The 11606-nt window shown below is 52.6% G+C and overlaps 1 long non-coding RNA gene across 1 annotated transcript in view; it reads left to right on the top strand.

Annotated features, from left to right (window-relative positions):
• The first annotated feature begins 5996 nt into the window (after positions 1–5996).
• The window catches only part of LOC139106119 (uncharacterized), a 29739-nt gene continuing 24129 nt past the window's right edge, over positions 5997–11606 (top strand). The window contains exon 1 of the long non-coding RNA XR_011546303.1: positions 5997–6894. This is a non-coding gene — a long non-coding RNA (uncharacterized lncRNA). The remainder of the gene's footprint in view (positions 6895–11606) is intronic.

Below are 11606 nucleotides of genomic sequence, written 5' to 3'. Positions count from 1 at the left end.
AAGGTTGCAGCAAAAAAATTCTTATATGGAACAAAAAGAATAAAAAAAATAGCAAACAATTATGATATATTAATCTTTGAGTTCTGATAATATACCTCTGCTAGCTTGATATAGCTGAAAGATGGATGCGGTTGTCGGAAATTCCGAGGAAACCGTGGCGGACCCCGCTGACTTTTAATTCCATTTCGTCCTCCCCCTGGCTCCTCCTCCTCCTCCTCCCCCCCCTCTCGCAAACATCTTCTGTTTCCAACAAACAACTGAATAATCGATAGTTACCGCGGTGGCCCCGCTCCGATGGATGTTGAATTTTAATAACATCGGTTCTCTCAAATCCAACGAATGAATAGGCATCAGACCTCTTCTTTGTCAAGCGAATAGTACTGCAAAGACAGTCGACACGCAACGCTCACAGACGGGAGAAAGGGATCCGGTGATACGGCGGAGCGAAATCGATGTTGTCAGACGTCCGGAAAATCGTGAAAATCAGGGAAAATTGAGTCAGGGGCTGTCAGAGTCGAGGCCGAAAAATTTCGACTTTCACGACTACAATAGGTAGGGCGTATTAATCGGCTGGTGATATCGGCGTCGATATTATCCGTGCCGTTATTAAAAATTATATCTGCGTCAATAATTAAAATAACAAAAAAAAAATAAAAAGAACCTATACGGTGGATAAAAAAAATTTTTCTTCTTATTTTTTTTTATTTTTAAATCATTAGTCGCCGGACGTTTTGGCCGCTCTCGCGATATTCGTAAAGCGCGTACGCGATCGCGACTTCGAGTTTCATCTCGCGCAAGCCTGTGAGACAAATTGGAAAAGCCGAAGAGACCTGGAGAAAATCTTCCGATTGTCGCTACGCGGCGACTTCAGCGGAACGATACGCTACGCGACACCCGTTAGACTATCGCCGAGGAGAATGACATAAGACATCCCCGTTCTGACTCGGGCGCCATATGACCGTCTCTGTCGCAAGCTCCATCCCCGCTACAAGAAGAAGCGGAGTACGAGGGGGGAACCATCCTCCCGAGGCCCTCCCCCCTTCTCGTATCAGCTATCCTCTACATTCTACTACCGTCATTCCTTGCCTTCTCGTCTCACCGGTCTGCCACCTACCACCACCCCCGCATCCCTACCACGTCGGCGCACGACCACCAATGCAGCCGTCACTACCACCAACGCAAACTCCGACCAACACATTCGTACCCACCGCCGGCCCGAGAGAGCGTCGTCGGAAGCGAGACGGACGACGAAGGAGAAGAAAGAAGCCGTGGACGGAAGCGAGATAGAGCGAGGCGGCGGAGATTACGTGGGAAGGAGAAAAACATGGGACAAAGAAGCCAAGAGTAACCCGAGGAGAGATGAGCAAGATGGAGGAACAAGGAGGCCACGCATGAGGACGAAGCCGACGAGGAGGCGAAAGAAGAGGGAGGGAAAAGGACGCGACGACGCGGCTGGGTGGCGTGCGCGAGAGAGAAGGAAGGGGCGACCGGGCACAAGCATAGCGTAGCATGGCACAGCATATCCATAGACATATACACTGTGTCTATGGGCATATCGACGAGATCCGACACCGGCCGAGAACCACCGAGCACGGCCGACTCGGACCCTGCGCGCTCAACCCAAACCCGAGAAAGCATAGTTGCATTTAAACTGCCATCCTACTCAGGAGGTCTCTCTCTTCCTGAGCCCCCGAGTCGACCTCGGGGACGAGTACGTGCGGTACGGTTACGTACGAAAGCCGCGCGCACCCCGCTGTGTGTTGAACCGGTCGCGTTTTGCCTACTGTGTCCAGCCGTCATCTGAAGAAAGGGAAAGAAGAAGAAAAAGAAAAGACGAAGAGGAAAAGAGAAAATAAAAAAAAAAAGGGAAAGAAAAAGGAGAATAAGGGACCGAGGAGAGCCTTCGGACCCGGAGAACGCGCGCGTTCCCGGGCGGAGCAAGAGCGGTACGGGGGTTGACCTGGTTGCGCACAGGACACCCGGTCGGTCTGACGTCAGAGGCGCTTTAACTTGTTGGATTCGACGCGAGTGCGACGCGAAAGTGAGCTGGTCCGCTCTGACCTGGTTCGACCTCGGGACGTGGTGAAGGTGCGAGACGGACGGGATGGACGAACGGATGATGTTTCCCCCTCTTCCCCGCGGACTTGTGACCCCGCGGACTTGGGCGAGGGGGAGTGAGCGGGAGAGAAGGGCCCCGACGCTCGCTCTTGGTCGGGTTTCCGGTACCGCGGCGCGATCACCTTGTCACGCGTTTTCCGCTGGTTCCGCCGCTGGTTCACGTCGGTCGCCTCGTCATCCGCTTTGTCGGCAACCGCTGTCACCGTCATTGCCCGCTCGGTTCGGTCGTGCCCCCTCGTCCTCCGCTCGTTCCCCCTCGCGTCGGTCCCGGGCTCCCCCGGGTTCCTCGCTTCGCTTCGTGACGCTGTCGCTGTCTCCCATCGGCCGCTCTGACAGCCAGCTGCGACGTTCCCCCGCGGTGTTAACGAGACCGGGCGCTCGTGTAAAAAGAAAAGGAGAGACAAAGAAGGAAAGAGAGAGACGTAGGCGAACAGGAGAGAAACCGAGCTAGACGACAACGTGAAACTATCGCGAGGCGAATGATACTCTTTCCCTTCGGTGCCGCGCGTGTGTTTCCTCATCCGTCAGCTTCACTTTCTTCCCTTTTTTTCGACGTCGGGGCTCGCTTCTCGACTTGAATCTCTAATTAGTTTTGGAAAGAGGTGAACGTTGGTATTTCTCTTGAACTTTCGAGCAGGCTCCTAGAAACGCGGCTCCGCGCCGTGATTCGCGATGTATATCTGCAAGTGCGCAATTGTCCGCTGACGTGTGCGAATGATTTTTCTGGAGCGTGAACGAACGATAATCGTGATGAACGGCGTCGAGTCACGTACGCAGGGAACGCGTCTAGTTTTCGACGAAACGAGTGCCGCCCGCGTATAGCCAGTTTACTCGTTAGTGTCTTTAATCGTCGTAAATTATCGTTGACGACAACGAGATGACGGGTGGGCACGAAGTCGGCTTAACTCGCGGCCGCTGGGCTGTTCGGCACGCACGGCCTTCTCGAATCGTTCAAGTAATAATAATAATCGCCGATAATCGGTCGCCGGCGACGTCCTGGTGCGAGACGTTCGTTTGGAAAATTCCGTTACCGCGGGCAGAGAGTGATCCGCAACGATTTTCGCGTACGCCGCCCTCAAGATGTACACGGTTCCGCCGTCGGAAATTCTCCGATTCGAAACTCCCCGTGTTATCGCGCCAACGGTGTATCAACCCCTCCGAGTGAATACATGATTAAGCTCGAAGCGGCGGGCCGAAGTTCGATCTGAGCCCCCAGTGTTCTCGAATCCGGGGGCTAGATTATCCGGAATTTGCGGAGGGAACTCGCACCCGTTGGGAAGCTCGCAGCTGGGATTCCAGCTCGGCGGTAGGAGCCCCGCTTGCATTTTTGACGCGTAACGTAACGGCGGCGCGGATAGCGAAGATAACGGCGAGACGGCGAGCGAAAGAGAAGTTACACGCGACGACACCGCTCGGCGATTTATCTCGAGATTATCGCCTGGATCTCGACGGCGAATGCATCCGGCTGGCGGATACCCAAAGGCGAGAACGCGAGACGCGGTCTCTCGTTGATCGAAGAGCGACGCGTGTTCACCTTTCGCGTGAATCTGCAACGTCGGGAAGTGGAGGGAAATGAAGCTTTCGAATTAAGATTTGTATTTTTTAATTCACGTGGAACGTCGACGGTGGCGTGCGAAATTTTCGGAAACCCTCGTATCGCGTCGCTATACAATTTCTCTCGCCGTTCTATTTTCCCCCGCGTTCGAAACGCTTGCACCGGAATGTGCAATACGCCTGTCGGCCGCGCCGCGACGCGTGCACGGCGCGAAAATATTTGCCTACGAAAATATTTGACCCTCGCCGATGAGAGCAATCGCGCCCCGCGTACGTTAACCGGTGATTCCACGGCCTCCGCCGGCGGGTCGCAGCTCGCGGTATATATCTAAAACTAATACCAAAAGGCTGTTAACGAGGATATTCGTCATCATCACTCGCGGCGTTAATCAATAAGATTTGCCCGCGGACAGATCGCGTACGAAAGCGCGGAAAATCCCGTCCGGCCGCTGACACGTCCTCAAATTTGATTTCTGACGGTGCCCGCCCAACAATAATTGTCAATCGCCGCGTCCAAAATCGCCGGTGGCCGACAAGAGACCGTGCCCGCGTGTAGCCGCCTCTCGCAAATATGCACGCGTGACGTGCGCTCTCGTTCCGCGGGCCCACGGGTCTTTCGGACGATTTTATTTTATTTTATTTTTTTCGTTCCCTTTCTTTCACCGTCGACGATTAATCACCCCCGCCGGTTAACGTGATCAATCTCGGTGTCGATGCAACTTCACGTTGTTTTTCTCCCCCTTCGTAACCGTGTTAACGCCAGCGGGAGGGATAGCGAGCGACCGTGCGGTCGAGGATGTTCCGGGGAATTCATTTCGCGATAGAGAACGGCCCGAGCGCGCGGTGCCGCCGCGACTTCGGATCGAAGTTTGGAAACGCTTTGTTCCCGCTGAAAAAGGTGTTTGAAAGAGGGTTGCGCGGATCGATATATCGGCTTGACTCATCCCCTCTTCCTCGCGGACTCCCTTTCTACCCTCCTCGTCTCTCTCTTTCTCTCTCGTTGTTCCCTGGATGATGTTCTGTTAGATATCGGCGTGAGCAAACATACAGTACACGAGTATTCATTGATAACTCGCAATTCTCACTCGAGTGAGGCTATTTTTTTTTTTCTTTTTTTTTAACACGACGCGAATTACTTTCCGAACGGTCGAGGTCAAATTTTTCAGGAGTAAAAGATCGAAAAAGTAAAAAGTTTTCGGTGGATTGAAATCAGCGGGGGCGAAGGGAAACCGAAAAAAAAAATCGACAAGGCGATAATTAAAGCGTCACGCATTTTAATCTCCCCGCAGAAGGGGAGAGGGGGACTCCCTCGCGTAATTAAATTATTTAACGACGCGCTAATGCGACTCTTGCGCGTATCGTGTTGTACTTTGCATGTTGAATCACGAATTTGTAATTAACGTAATGAAACGTGAAGCCCTGGAAGAAGTGTCGGGAGAGAAACTAATGAATAGTGATTAGGAGCCTAACGTAAATTCACCTGCGACCCGGCGAAACAATCGGGCTCTCTGTGTCGTAGAAATTAAGCAAGATTTCCCAACGGCGTGGAAAACGCCGTTCCGAGTGAATCACCGTGACGCAACGTTTCGTAACTCCGAACGTCTGCATCGGCGCGGAATTATCGCCGCGCCGCCGCGCGCTCGTTTGTGTCCCGCGTTATCGAATTACCGGGGGCGGACGGGTAATCCCTTTGACACTTTGGCCCAAAAATTCCGTGGCGCCCTACCGCAGTCGCCGGGCACGAAGTAAAGCGTTCCCCGATGTAACCGTCGCCGACCGCCCGTTACTTGTTGCGTCTAAAACTTGGCGAAATCTCCCGCTTGCGCCACTCGGCCTCGTAAATTCGCAATAACCCGCGGAATTAGCGAGTGTCCCACGTCGATGTCGCGACGCCGGGCCGCGTAATTGCGCGCGAAACTCGCCGAGATTAGGACCGCGGCGCCGTTAATTGATGCGGCATCTCCGCGAAAAGAAAGAAAATTAAGAAGCACGCCCGCGGCACTTTGCGCCGAACGTCAGAACGCGGCTAGACGTTATTGGAGCGTGGAGGAAGTAATTACGGCGCACGCGACGGTTGAATTTTGTGTTTTAATCGACCTCGTCGATCTACGAGCGGCGCGAATCTCTGGGAGCCATCGGGAGCCGCGATTTTTTTTTTTTTTTTCTTCTGTGCAGTTTTTATCCCTTTTCGAGTTACGCGAGCCTCACTTTCTTGAGTACAGTTGCGTCCACGATTTTTTTCTTTCGATAATACGACTTTTCCGATAATGGACGGAATGCCGAGGCTTTGAAATGAGAGCGAGTAATATCGTCCCCGAGGGGAGTTGCAGCGCGAAGGGGGGGAAAGGAGGAAAAACGCCGTGCGTACGAATGCACGACACTCGTCCTCGCGGCCGTGGCGATGTGGCGTGGGTTGTCCTCGTTCTAGATTTATTATTACTGTAACAAACGGTTCCGTGCTTCTCTTTGAGGTCTTTATTATCAAGTAAGAAAAGCACTTGAAGACACGGTTATTGAAACTCGCGACGACCCGATGAAAACAAATTTACCGAATTACTTTTAGGGCACGAGTGCCCTTTGAAGTCTGAATCCTCTTTATTTTCGAGGGAGAGAAAGCGAGAGAGAGAGAGAGAAAGGTACACGGCGCTTACGGAAATCTACGTAGCTGACCAAGTTGCTAATTGCAATATTTATTCAACATGGGTAGCTCTTGTAATTAACGTCTCTCGGGCAGAAACTACGGCTTCTCGTCTCCCGAAATTCTCCGCCGGTCCGCGAATCTTTCCCTTTCCCCTGCGTCGATTTCGAAAGATCCGGGGCGATTATCGCGCGCGGCTGCTCCTTTCGTTCGCCCATTGCGTCATCCGGCGTTAACGGAAGTGTAACGTCAACCTACCATTACGAAGCGTAATTATTTGCAAAAGCGTGCGCGCGATGACGGCGCCCGCCTCGCACGAGAGATAACAGCGTCGAGGAGGATCGTTGCGCAACATCCGACGCCCGGGAGGGCAATCGCGAGAGGGAAAGAGAGAGAGAACGGTACGCGCTTTTTCGCGTACATGCGCCGGCATGTAGCTCTCGCGTCTCCGTCAATCGATAGACCTGAGTGACCGAGGAAATTCTGCGAGCCGCACCGAAATTTCATCGCTGGAAGCGTCGCCGCGGGTTGCTCGCAGCCGGCGGAGGGAAAGGCGACTTATCGATCTGCCACGACCCGAAAAGGTAAGTAGGCGAGTGCCATGGCTACCATTATCTTCAGATCGCGCCTCTGACTTTTAATACGCGACGATAAGCTTCTCCCCCTTCCCCTTCCCCCTTCTGCCTACGCGCAGGCGAACGCTCGACGAGATCAAAGTGAAAAAGCAACTCGGGGAGGGCCTCCATTATCTCTCAATTATAAATCACACGCGCGCTCCGTCGACGGCGCGTACGCGCGCGGCACGATTCCCGTTCGATCTCCGTATGTATGAAATATCGTCGCCTGTTTATTATCTGAGATGCACCCGGCGTTTTCGTAGATCCCGCATTCGGGTCAGTGCGAGAGAGGCGTGTGTTGCTATGCAGCAGTTATTCGGATTCCGGGTGAGAGGGCAGTCGGGAAAAGATTTGCATGGGAATGGTAGGGCAGCGCGGCTCGCGAATTGAATTGAATTAGACCGAATTTGTTTCCGGAGAAAAAAAGAGAGAGAGAGAGAGGAAGAGAAAGAAAAGAGTTAAAACCTGGAGTTGAAACCTGAGACTGCAGCGCATCCTTCGTACAAAGCTTGATCAGACTTTCTGATCTTTCGTACGTTTGAGCCTCGCGATGAAATACAAGAGCACTGAGAAGCACGGGACTGTATAAAATGTAATCTTGATAAAATATCTGACAACGAGATGAAGTGATATTATTTTTAATATCGTTTTATCTTATTACTTACTTGCTCTCTCTCTCTCTCTCTCTATTTTTTTTTTTTTAAATAAACAGAAAAATTGAACGTATAAAATTATTTGCAATTACGGCAAAGCACAGGAATAATAATCTTAACTAAAATATACATGAAACAATCGTATTACGGTTCGTTTTGTTAGTTTGAAAACGGAATAAATTCAAGTCGGCAAACTTTTATATAATTAAATAAACACATCATTGAAATTAAAAAGAAACACGACAGCGCGACCGCCGACGGAGTCACAAATATTAATTAGCGGAGATGGAAATATTTATTGATAAAGCGGCTTGAAAAATAGCTTACGAGTATTGTTCCGCGGTACTGTTTCTCATAAAAAAAAGAAAAAAAAATAAATAAAATCTCGCGTCTTGCGCGGATATTAATAAAAAGTACAAACGAATTACCACGTCTCTATCCGCTTTAAGTCCGAACTTGAATTATTATCTCGCGTAATTGCGCCTCCAGCGGCAATAACCCTCGTAATAAATAAATATACGCGGCCTGATATTAATCAATATTAAATATTTTATTTATCGATTTATCGTGGCTGGTGTATCAAACTTCGGATACACGTAGAATGCATTTATACGGAGTGCATGCATGATGTATACGGCACCATTAGGCTGTCGAGACGAGTATTATGAGAGTTATGTGCCACGGGACAAATATGCGTTACTGGTCCACGGGGATATACATATTGTAACGTGTATATCTCCCTTCAGGATTAAGGCGGCAATGCATGCCTTCGCACTTTGGAAGGAGATATTGATAGCGAAGCAGCTTAGAATCTCGCTGGAAGTTTACGGGCACGTCTAGGGCGTAAAATAGGAGAAAAGGGGGACGGCGGTTAAACGGCACGAGATTCGTCGGATTTCCCAGTTCCCCTTACGCGTACGAGAAATTACGAAAAATTAATTTCTAATTTTTAATAACTTTGACTAATTAATTTTCTTCGTCGCGAGTTTTATTTTATTTTATTTTATTTTATTTTTTTTCGTAAAAATTATCAAAGACTGACGGTCTTGTGTCGGCGGCGAAAGAAATCAAATCTGAAATGACCAAGGGGGTTGGCCGCGATTAAAGAGTAATGCGGTGAAAACGCGGGGCGTACTGTGTAGCTAGCGAGGAGCTCGCAAAACTTACTCCGGGTGACGGACGACCTCGGGCATCTCGCGTATGAAAGACGCCGGGGCATTCCTGGAGGATATTCGAGGCCGCGAAAAGGAAGAAATATAAACCCCGGGAAAGGTGATTTCGGGACGCTGAAGGGGGACAAAGAAGATGAAAGAGCGGAGCGGTGGCGAAGGAGGATATCGCGGGGAGGCAGAGAAGACGAGAGGGTAAAGGCGCTCGCAGACGTTCGTTCGCGAAGTACACGGGTGAAAGGCGAGGGAGACGGAGAAAAGAGCGAGAGGCCGCCGCGAGGAGGAAAAGGCGACGCGGGGGAGGGGGCGCGCGGGGGAGGAAGCGCGATGAAGGTTTTACTGCCGCGGTTATGTTCGTCGGTTCGCGCAATTTCGGTGTATCTGAATCGAGGGAGGAGCCCTATCTAAACGAGCTCGGATGAATCCTCGCGGTCGTCTTTCGGCCCTTGCGGAGGGCGCGCGAGGGGAGGGAAAGGGAGAGCCGGCGGGGAAAAAGGGACGTCGCGGAGGACATTGCCCATAAAAATGTTGTAACGGACGACGGGTCCTTGACGCCGAGGTTTCCCCCGCGCGACAAAGATCCCGAAAGGAGAGCACGCCGCGCGCGGGAGCGTGCGATAAAAGCGGCTTTCGCGTATATACGTGAGCGAGCGGTTGGCGGCGACTGTGTGCACCAGACGGCGGAGGAGACAATCATCCTATTCGCGGAACGCCGAGGCGAAGTCCTCGGGCCGTTAACCCTTTTGGCCTCTTCCTCCTCCGTGCTGATGGTCTTACACGCCGGCCGAGGGGCCCCCGGTTGGCCACGAGATGCCAGCTCGCGATCTTCACGCGCTGTAATTTGAGGTTTAACTCCGTGGATTATGACCCGCTGGAAAGCTGCCGATGGATGAAACGGCCCCGGCGAGGGCATCCGGGCGATTCTACGATTCCACTCCTCGAGAGGCTGGCGCGGCCGGAGGGATATATCGTCGACGACCCGTTAACAACCGGCTGAGCCAACCACCGGCGAAATTTTTAGCTGCGTCAGGGTGACAGGGACCCCGCCGTAGCAGCCACGGGAAAATCATTGGCGTGCCTCGCGCTTCACGCTTTGTCGGATCGATATCCTTGCCGCGGAAGCTGTCGTCCTACGCCGCGTCGCGCTAATAGCGCCCGTGTAAGGAGCGGCGTAACACGCCGATTGCTAGACCCTGATACCGCCGTCAAGCCTGTCCGCGACTCGCGCGAGCTGCAGGCATTTCGAAGCGCGCGGCTGCGAAACCCGTCCCGCGACGAAATCACGTCTCGTCGCGATAACGCGCGATAATACCGCCCCGCGTTATTGTCTAAGATTAGACGCGGACGTTTCGAAGCAACTGTCCGTCTCGTTAGCGACGACGGACAGTTCGGGCCGAGGGAGAGAAACCGGCCGGACCCCGCGCTTACAGCTCGCGTACGTTACACGGCGGGATATTCCGTTCTTGGCCGGCGCAAACGTAACGGATAAAGCCCGCGTTATGCATGAGACTCGGGGGTGACGCGAGGGACGAGGGGGTGTAAAAAGGAAGTCGGGGAAACTAACGAAGAGGGCGACAGAAAGAGGAGTGTACCGAGTTACGCGACACGCAGTTGGAACAGATTGGTGACAGTCGGTCGGGAATAGGGGGTGGCCCGAGGGGAAGGAGGGGGGGTGAAGGGAGGGTGGCGGGGTCGGAGTGTTAACGATATGTCCACAAGCAGGCCATGCCGACGGAAAGGAGGGAAAAACACCGGGGGGAGAACAAAGCTGGGGCGCGGAGGGAAATCGGTGAAGGAACACTCCGGGTGAGAGACGTCTTCGTTCCTCCGACGATTCTCAATCATCCTGTTTACTCGCCTCCGCGTTTTCTCTACCTCGACACCGCCGCGGCCGTTTGCGTTCTTTTACCTCCCGCTTACCCTCCCTCCCCCCCTCCTAGTGCCTGGAGGAGCCTCTTTTGTTCGTCCGCGCACGCACCGATGCGGAACAAGCATTGTTCTAAAATGGTTTCACCTGATCGCACCTCCGCCGGCCAGGTATTTTCGTTGCACGGTATTCCCGGGACACGAGAGCGCTCGGGAGTTTTTTTTTTTTTAACGTCGAAATCGCGCGGGCGATCGTTAATAGATCCGAAGAGCCGCGGTATAGGAGCGGTGGTCACTCGATTTCCCGCGCTATTGTTCGCCGGGAGAACTTGTCAGCGGGACATCTCGGCGGGGAAACTACGAAGGTAGTAATAAAAAAAAAAAAAAATTAACTTCTTATAGACGATATCTCTCTCTCTCTCTCTCTCTTTTTCTCTCGGCGTAGATTCGTCCGAACGTAAGTGAGAAACGAACAAGATCGAAGGGAGGTAAAGGGGGGACTGATTACGCCGAGCATAAATGGCGGTTGTAACGAACGATTACGGCCACCCACGCGTTTACGGCGCGGACGAGGCTTATAATTATCATATTACTGGATTCATGCCGGCGTTTTAATAGTTCTCGCGCGCGGTTGCGCGCCGCTCCGGCGATCTCGCCGCGATGGCGTCTTACGTAACGATCGTTCTCACGGTTACGGCTCCGCTCGCGAAACAGAGTACGCCGAGCTACTATCCGTACGCGTCTCCGTCGCGCGCGTTTCCTCTCGGCCCGCTCTCGCGCGGCGATGATTCATTAACTCGGTCGCGCCTAGCTCTCTCGGCGGACAAATTCGAGATGGAGGCCTACCTACGCACACGTAGCGGCACGTATCGAGGTCACCAGCGGCCCGTGTTCCGGAGGGGGAGCGATAATAAAGGCCGATGAATTTTCCAGTCTAGCATCGTGATGTCATCTCGCGGCGCATTATGCCGGCAATTAATGACCGGGCCTG

This window comes from Cardiocondyla obscurior, linkage group LG10 (assembly GCF_019399895.1).
Source record: "Cardiocondyla obscurior isolate alpha-2009 linkage group LG10, Cobs3.1, whole genome shotgun sequence".
NCBI lineage: Eukaryota > Metazoa > Arthropoda > Insecta > Hymenoptera > Formicidae > Cardiocondyla > Cardiocondyla obscurior.
This window is presented reverse-complemented; position numbering and strand designations above follow the sequence as displayed.